The sequence below is a fragment of the Convolutriloba macropyga genome, unplaced genomic scaffold (assembly GCF_964194025.1).
Source record: "Convolutriloba macropyga unplaced genomic scaffold, txConMacr16.3 SCAFFOLD_5542, whole genome shotgun sequence".
Taxonomy (NCBI): domain Eukaryota; kingdom Metazoa; phylum Xenacoelomorpha; order Acoela; family Convolutidae; genus Convolutriloba; species Convolutriloba macropyga.
This window is the reverse complement of record NW_027451748.1, coordinates 1-16581: the sequence shown is the minus strand read 5'-3', so window position 1 is coordinate 16581 and position 16581 is coordinate 1. Positions and strand designations below refer to the sequence as shown.

Genomic DNA, 16581 nt, shown 5'->3' with positions numbered 1-16581 from the left:
TCCATTTTCAGGGCTGATTGATTCGGCAGGTGAGTTGTTACACACTCCTTAGCGGATTTCAACTTCCATGACCACCGTCCTGCTGTCAGTATCAATCAACACCTTTTGTGGTGACTCATGAGCAAGTAGTTAGGCGCCTTAACCCAACTTTTGGTTCATCCCACATCGCCGGTTCTGCTTACCAAAAGCGGCCCACAAAAAGCTTGCATTCATAGTCCAAGTGCAATTAAGTCACAAGGACATCTCACCGATTTATAGTTTGAGAATAGGTGAAGGAAAAATTTTCCCCCATTCCTCTAATCATTCGCTTTAACCGATGAAATTGCTTTGCGAAGATTTTTCAATCTTGCTCAAGCTTTTGCTATCCTGAGGGAAACTTCGGAGGAAACCAGCTACTAGATGGTTCGATTAGTCTTTCGCCCCTATGCTCAGGTCAGACGATCGATTTGCACGTCAGAACCGCTTCGGGCTTCCACCATGGTTTCCCGTGGCTTCGCCCTGCCCAAGCATAGATCACCATCTTTCGGGTCGTGTGCTACTTGCTCTGGATCAGTCATGCAATAAGAGCAAAACCGTCCGTGGTTGCGGGACACCGAATCGGCGCCCTCACCACACAAAGTAGTGCAATTCATAAAAATTACACTGTTCACTTTCATTTCGCGTGTGCGCTTTCAATGAGCGACAACACTTGCAAGCAACTCACACTCCTTGGTCCGTGTTTCAAGACGGGCTGTAGAGAGCATTGAATAGGAAGTTGAGGTCAGACAGGCAATCAAGATCAATTTATCTCATTTTGTTTAGAATCAACAAGAAGAATTCCGAGGAAAACTTCTGCTCGATTCATTAACAAGATTTGCCAAAAGACGACAACTACACTACTCGGTAGCCGAGAATATAATATCAAGGCATTGAGTATGGTAACGCTCACTCCAGTTCCCCTTCAACAGTTTCACGTACTTTTCACTCTCTCTTCAGAGTGCTTTTCAACTTTCCCTCACGGTACTTGTTTACTATCGGTCTCGCTTTATAATTAGCTTTTGGAGAGACATATCTCCAGCTTCGAGTTGCACTTTCAAACAACTCTACTCATAGGAATGAGCCATTATGACTGGTATCGAAAATGACCTTTACAGGATTTTCACCTTCTTTGATGCTACTTTCCAGTAGACATCAGGACAAATTCACCAGTCTAGCATCAAACCATACCGGACACCGAGAAATGTTGCCATTTCTCTTCCCGATGAGCTTTTCCCTGTTCATTCGCCATTACTAAGGGATTCTCAGTTGATTTCTTTTCCTCCCCTTACTGATATGCTTAAGTTAAGGGGGTTCTCTCGCCCAATTCAGGTTATGTAGTTGATTGTCTCTTAATTGGTTCACTGACCAATATGAGACAGAAACCGATTCAGCAGTTTTGTTCGCTACTACTATCAAACACAGGTCGAAGTTTCCATTCAGTCATTAATTCCAACTTTCAAATGTTGTTGTTTCAGCTTTCGCTTACTAGAAGCAACATAATACTCGCTGCAATACAGACCTCGGGAAACCCTCACCGTGAATAAGGTTCACTCACATATTTCACTACATTTTGCGTGGGATTGGAGATGAGGCTACTCGTTCTTGCTCAGTACTAGGCTGAAAATTAACGAAACTTCGTTACAAACGTTCACATGTTGATGTTTCCGCTTTCGCGTACTCGAAACAACATAATACTAGTCTTTGTAATTTAGTTTCATAATTTCAACTGTTCTCATGCAGAATTTTTGCTCATTCTTATCCCAAATTTTGACCTGGCTACTAGTTACACTCCTTGTACTTATTGCAAAATGACCACAAATTTCAACAGCTTTCACATGTTGCTGTTTCGGCTTTCGCTTACTACAGTCAACATAATACTCGTTGCAAAATAAGTGCTCGGCATCTGCAATTTTCCAAAGACGAAGTTTCGCCAGTTCAATTTTCGCTCGCCAATTATGGCTACTAATTCACACGGTACTGAGCTCAACAACATTAAATTTGTTCAGCAAGACTTTCACATGTTGATGTTTTGGCTTTCGCCTACTAGAAGCAACATAATACTCGTCTTGTTAGCTCATTCAATGAGAATAGCTTTTCCCGTTGAGAATTTTTGCCTTCAATTGGCGTTGTAGTGAGTTTGGCTACTCAGATCACCAAATACTTGTGACAATTCGAACCAGAAATGTTTTCAATTTTCACATGCTGATGTTTCGGATTCAACCTACTAGAAGCAGCATAATACTTGTATTCAACAATTTCTGTATCAAATCCCAGTTTTCTCTGGTGCATCTTTGCCAAACTATTCCAAACTGCCTGAGTCTGAATACCAATTACAGGTACTAGTAAATGCACGTTACTAAGGACTATATAGTTCTAGGTTACTGTACACAACGACGTTCACATGTTGATGTTTCAGCTGCCGCTTACTAGAAACAACATAATACTTATCGTGCATACCTTTCCATAACTTGTCCTTTTCAGATGCATTAGTTTCCCTTTGTCTTGGCTTCTACAGTCAGACTGGCTACTAGTAACAGCACAGTACTAATCACATATCGTTCTACAGTTTGCAGACAACTTTCACTGTTGATGTTTCAGCTTTCGCCTACTAGAAACAACATAATACTCGCTGTATACATTTGTAGTTCTCTATGTAACTTTCATGTGAAGAAGTTTCGCCAGTCTTTTTGACTGTCTCAAATCTGAGTCATGCTTAGGCTACTAGTTGCTTCATAGTACTTATCGCCTCGAGATCATTGAACAAAACTTGATTTTCACATGTTGCTGTTTCAGCTTCCGCTTACTAGAAACAACATAATACTAGTCTCATTAAGTTCCGTCTCTTTGCAATTTTCTTATGAAGAAAATTCGCCATCACAATGACTCCAGCAGTTCTTGATCAAGGAATGCAATCATTGATCAGAATGCTATTATTTGAATCGGTTCTGCTTTAAGTGTTCCAATTTTATTGGAAGCACCAACAATAGAACATCAATGTGTTCAATCGAGAGTTATATAACCCTGAATCGGACGCAGTCAACAGCCGAAGCCGAGACCGCCTTTTGCGTTAGAGAGGTCGGTAAACAAATCTTGCGATTCATACCGAATTAACACATATAGCTGTGCTCCTCTTCGTAAAGCGAGCCAAGTGATCCCCTGTTGAAGGATGTATTTGGACCAATCTAGTAGCATTTGGTTTCCAACAAGCTCTCCCAAGTTAGCTTACTTATTGGGCTTTTCAACCAATTCGGTTGGCTACAAGCATCATCAAAGTACTAGCCACAGTTTGATCGCAAAATTCTACGACTTTCACATGTTGATGTTTCGGCTTGCGCTTAGCCTACTATAAGCAACATAATACTAGTCATATCATAGAGCGTGATCAGCTTGTGACGTTCTCATGATGAAGTTTCACCAACAGTGTCTCACTTCGAGCTTAAATCCAGCTACTAGTAACTACACAGTACTGACTGCAACGATAACTTTTATCTATACCTTTCACATGCTGCGCTTTCGGCCAGGGCCTACTAACGTCAACATAATACTCGATATAAACTTTTGTTCATGATGCAGCTTCCCCATGCAGAAGTTTCGCCTTCAAATGCTCTCTTGGCCATATGACGTAAGAAAAGGTTACTAGTAACATCACAGTACTAGCCACAGTTTGATTGCAAAATTCTACGACTTTCACATGTTGATGTTTCGGCTTGCGCTTAGCCTACTAGAAGCAACATAATACTAGTCATATCATAGAGCGTGATCAGCTTGTGACGTTCTCATGATGAAGTTTCACCAACAGTGTCTCATTTCGAGCTTAAATCCAGCTACTAGTAACTACACAGTACTGACTGCAACGCTAACTTTTATCTATACCTTTCACATGCTGCGCTTTCGGCCAGGGCCTACTAACGTCAACATAATACTCGATATAAACTTTTGTTCATGATGCAGCTTCCCCATGCAGAAGTTTCGCCTTCAAATGCTCTCTTGGCCATATGACGTAACACAAGGTTACTAGTAACATCACAGTACTAGCCACAATTTGATCGCAAAATTCTACGACTTTCACATGTTGATGTTTCGGCTTGCGCTTAGCCTACTAGAAGCAACATAATACTAGTCATATCATGGAGCGTGATCAGCTTGTGACGTTCTCATGATGAAGTTTCACCAACAGTGTCTCATTTCGAGCTTAAATCCAGCTACTAGTAACTACACAGTACTGACTGCAACGATAACTTTTATCTATACCTTTCACATGCTGCGCTTTCGGCCAGGGCCTACTAATGTCAACATAATACTCGATATAAACTTTTGTTCATGATGCAGCTTCCCCCATGCAGAAGTTTCGCCTTCAAATGCTCTCTTGGCCATATGACGTAACACAAGGTTACTAGTAACATCACAGTACTAGCCACAATTTGATCGCAAAATTCTACGACTTTCACATGTTGATGTTTCGGCTTGCGCTTAGCCTACTAGAAGCAACATAATACTAGTCATATCATAGAGCTTGATCAGCTTGTGACATTCTCATGATGAAGTTTCACCAACAGTGTCTCATTTTGAGCTTAAATCCAGCTACTAGTAACTACACAGTACTGACTGCAACAATAACTTTTATCTATACCTTTCACATGCTGCGTTTTCGGCCAAGGCCTACTAACGTCAACATAATACTCGATATAAAATTTTGATCATGATGCAGCTTTCCCATGCAGAAGTTTCGCCTTCAAATGCTCTCTTGGCCATATGACGGAACACCAGGTTACTAGTAACATCACAGTACTAGCCACAGTTTGATTGCAAAATTCTACGACTTTCACATGTTGATGTTTCGGCTTGCGCTTAGCCTACTAGAAGCAACATAATACTAGTCATATCATAGAGCGTGATCAGCTTGTGACGTTCTCATGATGAAGTTTCACCAATAGTGTTTCATTCGAATTGGTTCTGCTTTAAGCTCTCCAATTGTTTTGGATGAACCAGTTTTGCCCTTCGAAGCCACTTTTGTGAGCTTTTGTGGGTCTTTACCAAGAGGATATACCTCAAGGCCTCTTTCAATTCCTTTAAGTTCTTTCAACTCCTTTACAGTTTCTAGGTTCACATAGCTGCAAACCTTATTTCTAGTTTTAAGTCTGGCCAACTTGGGGAGAGTTGGTGCAGACCGTGACCAATTCTAGTAGGATGCCACAACAAGAATGTGATCAACTTAGCTTGTCGATGAACCTGCCCCACATTCAAACAACTCTATCGCCTTTTCCTCGTATAGTTATATGCGAGGGCCTCTCATAGAGAGCGCTGTTAGCAACCTTTTCCACATAGACGATAAAGTTGTGAGTGTTTTGCACATGGCTGTTGTCATCACCACGTGACGAGTCAACTCAGCTTGACTCTCTACACTCCGACAAGCTTTGCACATACGCCTTTAGTTCAGTATGTGTCTTTAATCTGACTCCGGTGCCTCAAGCCGGAAAAATTGTCAGATTATGATCATTATCGGTTAGTCATCCCGATGCAAGATCGTATCGTACTGTCTTTGTCTACCTCCAGATTCCGAAGAACAGGAGGAGACTCTCCCAGACCTACATATCTGGGAGAATGTTCAGAGGGCGAGAAGCTGTGGATTACTCTCCCCTAAGAACTGACTAAACTTTACCCTCGTCCAAGGTAAGTTTATTTTGCTAGCCTTCTATGTAAAGGATCTGAGGCTAAGCTGTGTTTTTTCGAGCCCTTTGGCTCGGAGCAAGTTCAGTGGGCGCCCCGAGTAGCTCAACTCTTTCCCACTGAACAGCGCAAACGCTCTGTCACTCGCTGGGATTTTTGCGTGTCGGTTCTAACCACGCGACTTGTGGACCTTTTTAGGCCTTTCTCATTCACAAGTCTATAGCTGGGCTTCTATAACCCAGCTTCTGAGATCTAGATAGCTGCAGTTCTGCTAGGCTGCTTTTGCTAACTAGTCTCCCTTTAAGCAGTCCCTTGCCATGACTGCTGAACTATGTATCCACACAAGTAGTTTTTGAGCTCGATACATAATTCGAGATTGGTTGCCAAGCAATCTCTAGCGACAGAGCGTCATGCGCACTACAGACATGGCCTCTACCAGCAGCCATGCCCGAAGGAATCAATCACTGATCCTTCCGCAGGTTCCCCTACGGAAACCTTGTTACGACTTTTACTTCCTCTAGACAATTAAGCTCGATCCGCTTCATCCCGTTGCCGGAGACCGAAGTCCCAACAGTAGGAATTTGCAATTTCTTGCTTAACTATCCAATCAGTAGTAGCGACGGGCGGTGTGTACAAAGGGCAGGGACGTAATCCCTATGAGTTGTTGACTCATAAGTACCAGGAATTCCTGGTCACGTCTGCAAGTTACAACAGACGATCCCCTTGAAGCGCTGTACTTTTCTCTGATTGCCCAGTCCATTTCGGACCAAGGGCCTGAGTACTCAATCTAAAAGTACACAGTGTAGCGCGCCGTGCAGTCCAGAACATCTAAGGGCATCACAGACCTGTTATAGCCTCACTTCATCTGCGGTATTTAATTCCGCATAGTTCCTCTAAGAAAGTGTTTGAATTCACATATAGTGAATTTCATTATTTAGATGGAGAAGATCTCGTTCGTTATCGGAATTAACCAGACAGATCACTCCACTAACTAAGAACGGCCATGCACCACCGCCCATATAATCATGAAAGATATTCAATCTGTCAATCCCTTAAGATGTCTGGACCGGGTGAGTTTTCCCGTGTTGAGTCAAATTAAGCCGCAGGCTCCACTCCTGGTGGTGCCCTTCCGTCAATTCCTTTAAGTTTCGATTTTGCAACCATACTTCCCCGGAACCAATAAACTTTGGTTTCCCGGTTAATCTCTTGCCAAGTCAAGATCGACTTTGACAAATTGTAGGTTGGTATAGTTTATGGTCAGAATTACGAGGGTATCTAAATCCTCTTCAATACTCTGACTTTCGTTTCTTGATTAATGAAAACAATTCTTGGCAAATGCTTTCGCAGTAGTTTGTCTTGCCACGATCCAAGAATTTCACCTCTAACGTAGCAATACAAATGCCCCCGTCTGTTCCTTTCAATCATTACCGCACTCAGCCAACCGGCATCAATCGAGTAGCGGGTCATTCTCCATATTCCATGCTTTATTATTCGATCCCAAAGGATGCTTTGAACACTCTAATTTTCTCAGGGTGAAAAACACCGTTTCCACAGTTCGTCACATTTAAGTGCAAACTATTTCTTCGATGCGAAGGATGAGCGGAACGAGTCAACAGATTTAACTGAAGACCATGTTGCCGTTCTACTCAAACAGATCCAACTATGAGCTTTTTAAACGCAGCAACTATTGCATACGCTTGTAGAGGCTGGTATTACCGCGGCTGCTGGCACCAGACTTGCCCTCTACTCGTTCATCAATGGAGCTTTTAAGTCCATTCCATTCTGATTACAAACCATAAAGGTTCATATCATTATTTCTAGTCACTACCTCCTCGTGCGGAGAGTGGGTAATTTGCGTGCCTGCTGCCTTCCTTGGATGTGGTAGCCGTTTCTAAGGCTCCCTCTCCGGAATCGAACCCTGATTCCCCGTTACCCGTCACAACCATGGTAGTCCGTTACACTACCATCATAGGTTGATAGGTCAGAAATTCGGAAGTTCCGTCCCCAAGCCGAAGCTATCTGGGATCTTTCAGTTACTAGGACTCATCACGGGATGTGTCTGTACTTAGCAAATCACCCGGTGTAGTCTTGTAAAAGTCTCCGACAGTGTCGGACAATCAGCATGCATTAGCTGCAGGGTTACCGCAGTTATTCATTTAGCTTGCAAATCAACTAATAGATAGTAACTGATTTAATGAGCCATTCGCGGTTCCACTTTTTCAAGCTTCGCTTGCACATGCATGGCTTAGTCTTTCAGACAAGCATATGGCAACTGACAGGATCAATCAGTTTAATTGTACTTTGAACAATCTTTCGATTTGTTCGAATTTAGAAAGACATAGCCTTGCGGCCTCGTCAATCTTGCTTTGAGCTTTTTAAATCACGAAGAGTTTCAATGCATGCTTTGGCATGGCTACTAGTTACTACACAGTACTCTACACACTTAGAGTTACCCACGATTACACATTTTCACATGCTGATGTTTCGGCTCGCGCGTACTAGAAAACAGCATAATACTATGTGTACTGGTAGATAGCGCTCTGTGAGCATTTCCCATGAGCAGGTTTGCCCTCCAAATCTCTGTTCTACTGTTACCAATACCGGCTAACAACTGTATCATACTAGGGAGAATTGACTCATGATTTAAAAACCAGATGTTCACATGTCGATGTTTCGGCTCTCGCCTACTAGAAACAACATAATACTAGTCTGTTAAAAATCTCAATCACGCCGCCTCTTCAGATACAGAAGTTTTACCTTTTATTGGTTAGAGAAACAGCTTTCCAGCTGTCGACATGGTTACTAGTAACAACACCGTACTCAACACAAAAACTTTTCAACTTCACAACTTTCACATGCTGATGTTTCTGCTTTCGCATACTAGAAACAGCATAATACTTATTGTTTTGTCAAGTAATTTGTGTGTCTTTCCCATGTGAAGTTTCACCGGTCAACAATGTTTCCCTGACCAATTACGGCTACTAGATACTAGGGAAAATGATTGAGGATTTAATATCAGATTTTCACATGTTGATGTTTCGGCTTTCGCCTACTAGAAACAACATAATACTAGTCTGCTAAGAAATCTCGCTCAAATTGCCTTTTCACATACAGAAGTTTCACCTTCTATTGGTTAGAGAACAGTTCTCAGCTGTCGACATGGTTACTAGTAACAACATCGTACTCAACACAAAAATTCTTCAACTTCACAACTTTCACATGCTGATGTTTCTGCTTTCGCGTACTAGAAACAGCATAATACTTATTGCTTTGTCAAGAAGTGTGTGTGTCTTTCCCATGCGAAAGTTTCACCGGTCAGCAATAATTGCCGTGTCCAATTAAGGTTACTCATAGCTGTATAATACTAGGGAAAATGATTGAGGATTTAATATCAGATTTTCACATGTTGATGTTTCGGCTTTCGCCTACTAGAAACAACATAATACTAGTCTGCTAATAAATCTCGCTCAAATTGCCTTTTCACATACAGAAGTTTCACCTCTTCTTGGTCACTGTACAGATGATGCTGTCTGTTCTTTATTTGGTTCTGCTTATTATAAGGAGGGGCATCACTCCTTCCTCCTTGGTTTGCATGCATTAAGCCTGCTTTGTGAAAAGCGTATCTTTCTAGCTTTTCTTCGCCTTACTCGAGTAGGACGATACAATCCAGACATTAGTCAGTCTTGGTGTAAAGTCACTGAGTATTATTCGGTTCTGCTTTATTCAGCAATATGCTGTATAATTGTTGTAATTTGCGAACATATTTGTTCTCAGTTCCGAACTACTAGCGACGACAGATTACCAGCGGTCATGAGCCATCAAGGTAGTTCTTTGGTGCATCAAGTAGAGAGGTGCCATCAAACAACACTTCCCTAATAATGCTACACACATAGAATTTGCTACAGTGCAGCTTTTTACTTTGCAAAATTTGCGCACAAATTTTGCATAGAATAAATGTTTTATCAAGATTTTTAGATCCCCTCCCTTGAGAGAACGTTACTCCTTTAAGTGAACACCCCGCGGCGTCCTGTTGTTATTGCTTATAACCATTTCGCAAGCCGGAGGCATAATGCACTACGCAAGCCGCTACTTTGGCACAGAGGCACCTAGTTTTACACCCGGGACTTCAGGTGGCCCAGTTTTACACCCAGTACAGCGGTGCCAGTTGGTAACCCGGTGGATCCTCGGAGACCAGACATGATCATAGATCAAACCCGATGTATGCTACTCCTGAACGTATAGTATCTCCACTGTGCAATGAAATTATCGTTCGTTTCGGGCCTTCCTATACGTTCAGCAGACAATCGCTAGGAATTCACCTCGTGACCCGTGGTGACCACACTGGATTTCAAGTTTATTGATTTGGACAGACCTGTCATTTATTTTGCTTTTCAGCTTCAGTTCTGCTCGATCTAGCTTGCCTAAGGCTTGATCTCGCTTTGCTCACCCCTGTAGGAGCCTCTACTAGTACCACTCGGAGTAATGGGGAATCCACCAGACCTAATCGATGAATGCCATCAAACAACAAACATCATACCCGGCTTCATCAGGCATATTTTATTACTTCCGAGAGGTACTTTAGTATCAGATCTTTCTCCATGCCTCTTATGAGGACCCGTCAGACCTTTCGGTTTATCGTTTAGCTTCAGTCCTGCTCGATCTAGCTTTCCCAAGGCTCGATCTAGCTCTATTCGCCCCACTAGAGGGCTCTCTAAGACCCCTCGGTCTTAGTGTTAGCTCCGGTACTGCTCGGTCGTGCTTGCTGAAGGCCCGACCCAGCTTTAGTTAGATTCTCGTACTTTCTCTTGGCCTCTCTAGGAGGACCAGACAGACCTCTCGGTCTATCGTTTAGCTTCAGTCCTGCTCGATCTAGCTTGCCCAAGGCTTGATCAAGCTCTATTCGCCCCGCTAGAGGGCTCTCTAAGACCCCTCGGTCTTAGTGTTATCTTCTGTAATGCCTAACCAAGCTTACTACAGGCCTTGGTCAGGTCTTTATCGGTCACCGATTAGTAACAGACCAATCATAGGGCCTTCCACCCTATCCGGGTTGAGGTCTTTAGTCCAGCCATATTTTGACAAGACACCTCTCCCTAATAATGCCCCACACATAGAATACTGTCCATGCAGTATTTAACTTGTGTTTTTTTCTAAAATTTGATTTTCACTTTTTGGAGGTTCATTTGCTCCTCTGACACTCTTTCAGCTTCAATCTTACTCGATCTAGCTTTCCCAAGGCTCGATCTAGCTCTATTCGCCCCACTAGAGGGCTCTCTAAGACACTTCGGTCTTAGTGTTAGCTCCGGTCTTGCTCAATCGTGCTTGCTGAAGGCGCGATCAAGCTTTAGTTAGCTTCTCGTACTTCCTCTTGGCCTCTCTAGGAGGACCAGACAGACCTCTCGGTCTATCGTTTAGCTTCAGTCCTGCTCGATCTAGCTTTCCCAAGGCTCGATCTAGCTCTATTCGCCCTGCTAGAGGGCTCTCTAAGACCCCTCGGTCTTAGTGTTAGCTCCGGTACAGCTCGGTCGTGCTTGCTGAAGGCCCGATCAAGCTTTAGTTAGATTCTCGTACTTTCTCTTGGCCTCTCTAGGAGGACCAGACAGACCTCTCGGTCTATCGTTTAGCTTCAGTCCTGCTTGATCTAGCTTTCCCAAGGCTCGATCTAGCTCTATTCGCCCTGCTAGAGGGCTCTCTAAGACCCCTCGGTCTTAGTGTTAGCTCCGGTACAGCTCGGTCGTGCTTGCTGAAGGCCCGATCAAGCTTTAGTTAGCTTCTCGTACTTTCTCTTGGCCTCTCTAGGAGGACCAGACAGACCTCTCGGTCTATCGTTTAGCTTCAGTCCTGCTCGATCTAGCTTTCCCAAGGCTCGATCTAGATCTATTCGCCCTGCTAGAGGGCTCTCTAAGACCCCTCGGTCTTAGTGTTAGCTCCGGTACAGCTCGGTCGTGCTTGCTGAAGGCCTGATCAAGCTTTAGTTAGCTTCTCGTACTTTCTCTTGGCCTCTCTAGGAGGACCAGACAGACCTTTCGGTCTCTTGCTTAGCTTCAGTCCTGCTCGATCTAGCTTTCCCAAGGCTCGATCTAGCTCTATTCGCCCCGCTAGAGGGCTCTCTAAGACCCCTCGGTCTTAGTGTTAACTCCTGTAATGCCTAACCAAGCTTACTACAGGCCTTGGTCAGGTCTTTATCGGTCACCGATTAGTAACAGACCGATCATGGGGCCTTCCACCCTATCCGGGTTGAGGTCTTTAGTCCAGCCATATTTTGACAAGACACCTCCCCCTAATAATGCCCCACACATAGAAATACTGTCCATGCAGTATTTAACTTGTGTTTTTTTCTAAAATTTGATTTTCACTTTTTGGAGGTTCATTTGCTCCTCTGACACTCTTTCAGCTTCAATCTTACTCGATCTAGCTTTCCCAAGGCTCGATCTAGCTCTATTCGCCCCACCAGAGGGCTCTCTAAGACACTTCGGTCTTAGTGTTAGCTCCGGTCTTGCTCAATCGTGCTTGCTGAAGGCGCGATCAAGCTTTAGTTAGCTTCTCGTACTTTCTCTTGGCCTCTCTAGGAGGACCAGACAGACCTCTCGGTCTATCGTTTAGCTTCAGTCCTGCTCGATCTAGCTTTCCCAAGGCTCGATCTAGCTCTATTCGCCCCGCTAGAGGGCTCTCTAAGACCCCTCGGTCTTAGTGTTAGCTCCGGTACAGCTCGGTCGTGCTTGCTGAAGGCCCGATCAAGCTTTAGTTGGCTTCTCGTACTTTCTCTTGGCCTCTCTAGGAGGACCAGACAGACCTCTCGGTCTCTTGCTTAGCTTCAGTCCTGCTCGATCTAGCTTGCCCAAGGCTTGATCAAGCTCTATTCGCCCCGCTAGAGGGCTCTCTAAGACCCCTCGGTCTTAGTGTTAGCTCCGGTACAGCTCGGTCGTGCTTGCTGAAGGCCCGATCAAGCTTTAGTTAGCTTCTCGTTTTTTCTCTTGGCCTCTCTAGGAGGACCAGACAGACCTCTCGGTCTATCGTTTAGCTTCAGTCCTGCTCGATCTAGCTTTCCCAAGGCTCGATCTAGCTCTATTCGCCCCGCTAGAGGGCTCTCTAAGACCCCTCGGTCTTAGTGTTAGCTCCGGTACAGCTCGGTCGTGCTTGCTGAAGGCCCGATCAAGCTTTAGTTGGCTTCTCGTACTTTCTCTTGGCCTCTCTAGGAGGACCAGACAGACCTCTCGGTCTATCCTTTAGCTTCAGTCCTGCTCGATCTAGCTTTCCCAAGGCTCGATCTAGCTCTATTCGCCCCGCTAGAGGGCTCTCTAAGACCCCTCGGTCTTAGTGTTATCTCCTGTAATGCCTAACCAAGCTTACTACAGGCCTTGGTCAGGTCTTTATCGGTCACCGATTAGTAACAGACCGATCATAGGGCCTTCCACCCTATCTGGGTTGAGGTCTTTAGTCCAGCCATATTTTGACAAGACACCTCCCCCTAATAATGCCCCACACATAGAATTACTGTTTATGCAGCTTTTCACTTGTGAAATTTTTAATTTTCGCAATTATTATAGAATAAGTGTTTGCGCAGCTTTTCATAGGTCGAGCTCTAGCTAGCTAGCTCAAGCTAGCTAGCTAGCTCAAGCTCAAGCTATCTAGCTCAAGCTCAAGCCAGCTAGCTCAAGCTCAAGCTAGCTAGCTAGCTCAAGCTCAAGCTAGCTAGCTAGCTCAAGCTCAAGCTAGCTAGCTCAAGCTCAAGCTAGCTAGCTCAAGCTCAAGCTAGCTAGCTAGCTCAAGCTCAAGCTCAAGCTAGCTAGCTCAAGCTCAAGCTCAAGCTAGCTAGCTAGCTCAAGCTCAAGCTAGCTAGCTAGCTCAAGCTCAAGCTAGCTAGCTAGCTCAAGCTCAAGCTAGCTAGCTCAAGCTCAAGCTCAAGCTCAAGCTAGCTAGCTAGCTCAAGCTAGCTAGCTAGCTCAAGCTCAAGCTAGCTAGCTAGCTCAAGTTCAAGCTAGCTAGCTAGCTCAAGCTCAAGCTAGCTAGCTAGCTCAAGCTCAAGCTAGCTAGCTCAAGCTCAAGCTAGCTAGCTCAAGCTCAAGCTAGCTAGCTAGCTCAAGCTCAAGCTCAAGCTAGCTAGCTCAAGCTCAAGCTCAAGCTAGCTAGCTAGCTCAAGCTCAAGCTAGCTAGCTAGCTCAAGCTCAAGCTCAAGCTAGCTAGCTAGCTCAAGTTCAAGCTAGCTAGCTAGCTCAAGCTCAAGCTAGCTAGCTCAAGCTCAAGCTAGCTAGCTCAAGCTCAAGCCAGCTAGCTCAAGCTCAAGCTCAAGCTAGCTAGCTAGCTCAAGCACAAGCTAGCTAGCTAGCTCAATCTCAAGCTAGCTAGCTCAAGCTCAAGCTAGCTAGCTCAAGCTCAAGCTAGCTAGCTAGCTCAAGCTCAAGCTCAAGCTAGCTAGCTCAAGCTCAAGCTCAAGCTAGCTAGCTAGCTCAAGCTCAAGCTAGCTAGCTAGCTCAAGCTCAAGCTCAAGCTAGCTAGCTCAAGCTCAAGCTCAAGCTAGCTAGCTAGCTCAAGCTCAAGCTGGCTAGCTAGCTCAAGCTCAAGCTAGCTAGCTAGCTCAAGCTCAAGCTAGCTAGCTCAAGCTCAAGCTCAAGCTCAAGCTAGCTAGCTAGCTCAAGCTAGCTAGCTAGCTCAAGCTCAAGCTAGCTAGCTAGCTCAAGTTCAAGCTAGCTAGCTAGCTCAAGCTCAAGCTAGCTAGCTAGCTCAAGCTCAAGCTAGCTAGCTCAAGCTCAAGCTAGCTAGCTCAAGCTCAAGCTAGCTAGCTAGCTCAAGCTCAAGCTCAAGCTAGCTAGCTCAAGCTCAAGCTCAAGCTAGCTAGCTAGCTCAAGCTCAAGCTAGCTAGCTAGCTCAAGCTCAAGCTACTAGCTAGCTCAAGTTCAAGCTAGCTAGCTAGCTCAAGCTCAAGCTAGCTAGCTCAAGCTCAAGCTAGCTAGCTCAAGCTCAAGCTAGCTAGCTAGCTAGCTCAAGCTCAAGCTAGCTAGCTAGCTCAAGCTCAAGCTAGCTAGCTAGCTCAAGCTCAAGCTAGCTAGCTCAAGCTCAAGCTAGCTAGCTAGCTCAAGCTCAAGCTCAAGCTAGCTAGCTCAAGCTCAAGCTCAAGCTAGCTAGCTAGCTCAAGCTCAAGCTAGCTAGCTAGCTCAAGCTCAAGCTAGCTAGCTAGCTCAAGTTCAAGCTAGCTAGCTAGCTCAAGCTCAAGCTAGCTAGCTCAAGCTCAAGCTAGCTAGCTCAAGCTCAAGCCAGCTAGCTCAAGCTCAAGCTCAAGCTAGCTAGCTAGCTCAAGCACAAGCTTGCTAGCTAGCTCAAGCTCAAGCTAGCTAGCTCAAGCTCAAGCTAGCTAGCTCAAGCTCAAGCTAGCTAGCTCAAGCTCAAGCTCAAGCTAGCTAGCTAGCTCAAGCACAAGCTTGCTAGCTAGCTCAAGCTCAAGCTAGCTAGCTCAAGCTCAAGCTAGCTAGCTCAAGCTCAAGCTAGCTAGCTAGCTCAAGCTCAAGCTCAAGCTAGCTAGCTCAAGCTCAAGCTCAAGCTAGCTAGCTAGCTCAAGCTCAAGCTAGCTAGCTAGCTCAAGCTCAAGCTAGCTAGCTAGCTCAAGCTCAAGCTAGCTAGCTCAAGCTCAAGCTCAAGCTAGCTAGCTAGCTCAAGCTAGCTAGCTAGCTCAAGCTCAAGCTAGCTAGCTAGCTCAAGTTCAAGCTAGCTAGCTAGCTCAAGCTCAAGCTAGCTAGCTAGCTCAAGCTCAAGCTAGCTAGCTCAAGCTCAAGCTAGCTAGCTCAAGCTCAAGCTAGCTAGCTAGCTCAAGCTCAAGCTCAAGCTAGCTAGCTCAAGCTCAAGCTCAAGCTAGCTAGCTAGCTCAAGCTCAAGCTAGCTAGCTAGCTCAAGCTCAAGCTAGCTAGCTAGCTCAAGTTCAAGCTAGCTAGCTAGCTCAAGCTCAAGCTAGCTAGCTCAAGCTCAAGCTAGCTAGCTCAAGCTCAAGCCAGCTAGCTCAAGCTCAAGCTCAAGCTAGCTAGCTAGCTCAAGCACAAGCTAGCTAGGCTAGCTAGCTCAAGCTCAAGCTCAGCTAGCTAGCTCAAGCTCAAGCTCAAGCTAGCTAGCTCAAGCTCAAGCTCAAGCTAGCTAGCTAGCTCAAGCTCAAGCTAGCTAGCTAGCTCAAGCTCAAGCTAGCTAGCTCAAGCTCAAGCTCAAGCTAGCTAGCTAGCTCAAGCTCAAGCTAGCTAGCTAGCTCAAGCTCAAGCTAGCTAGCTAGGCTCAAGCTCAAGCTAGCTAGCTCAAGCTCAAGCTCAGCTCAAGCTAGCTAGCTAGCTCAAGCTAGCTAGCTAGCTCAAGCTCAAGCTAGCTAGCTAGCTCAAGTTCAAGCTAGCTAGCTAGCTCAAGCTCAAGCTAGCTAGCTAGCTCAAGCTCAAGCTAGCTAGCTCAAGCTCAAGCTAGCTAGCTCAAGCTCAAGCTAGCTAGCTAGCTCAAGCTCAAGCTCAAGCTAGCTAGCTCAAGCTCAAGCTCAAGCTAGCTAGCTAGCTCAAGCTCAAGCTAGCTAGCTAGCTCAAGCTCAAGCTAGCTAGCTAGCTCAAGTTCAAGCTAGCTAGCTAGCTCAAGCTCAAGCTAGCTAGCTCAAGCTCAAGCTAGCTAGCTCAAACTCAAGCTAGCTAGCTAGCTCAAGTTCAAGCTAGCTAGCTAGCTCAAGCTCAAGCTAGCTAGCTAGCTCAAGCTCAAGCTAGCTAGCTCAAGCTCAAGCTAGCTAGCTCAAGCTCAAGCTAGCTAGCTAGCTCAAGCTCAAGCTCAAGCTAGCTAGCTCAAGCTCAAGCTCAAGCTAGCTAGCTAGCTCAAGCTCAAGCTAGCTAGCTAGCTCAAGCTCAAGCTAGCTAGCTAGCTCAAGTTCAAGCTAGCTAGCTAGCTCAAGCT

General features: G+C 45.1%; 1 pseudogene; it reads right to left on the bottom strand.

Annotated features, from left to right (window-relative positions):
• Nucleotides 1-3034: 3034 nt before the first annotated feature.
• On the bottom strand, nt 3035-3186 carry LOC142356935 (5.8S ribosomal RNA; annotated as a pseudogene).
• Nucleotides 3187-16581: the final 13395 nt, after the last annotated feature.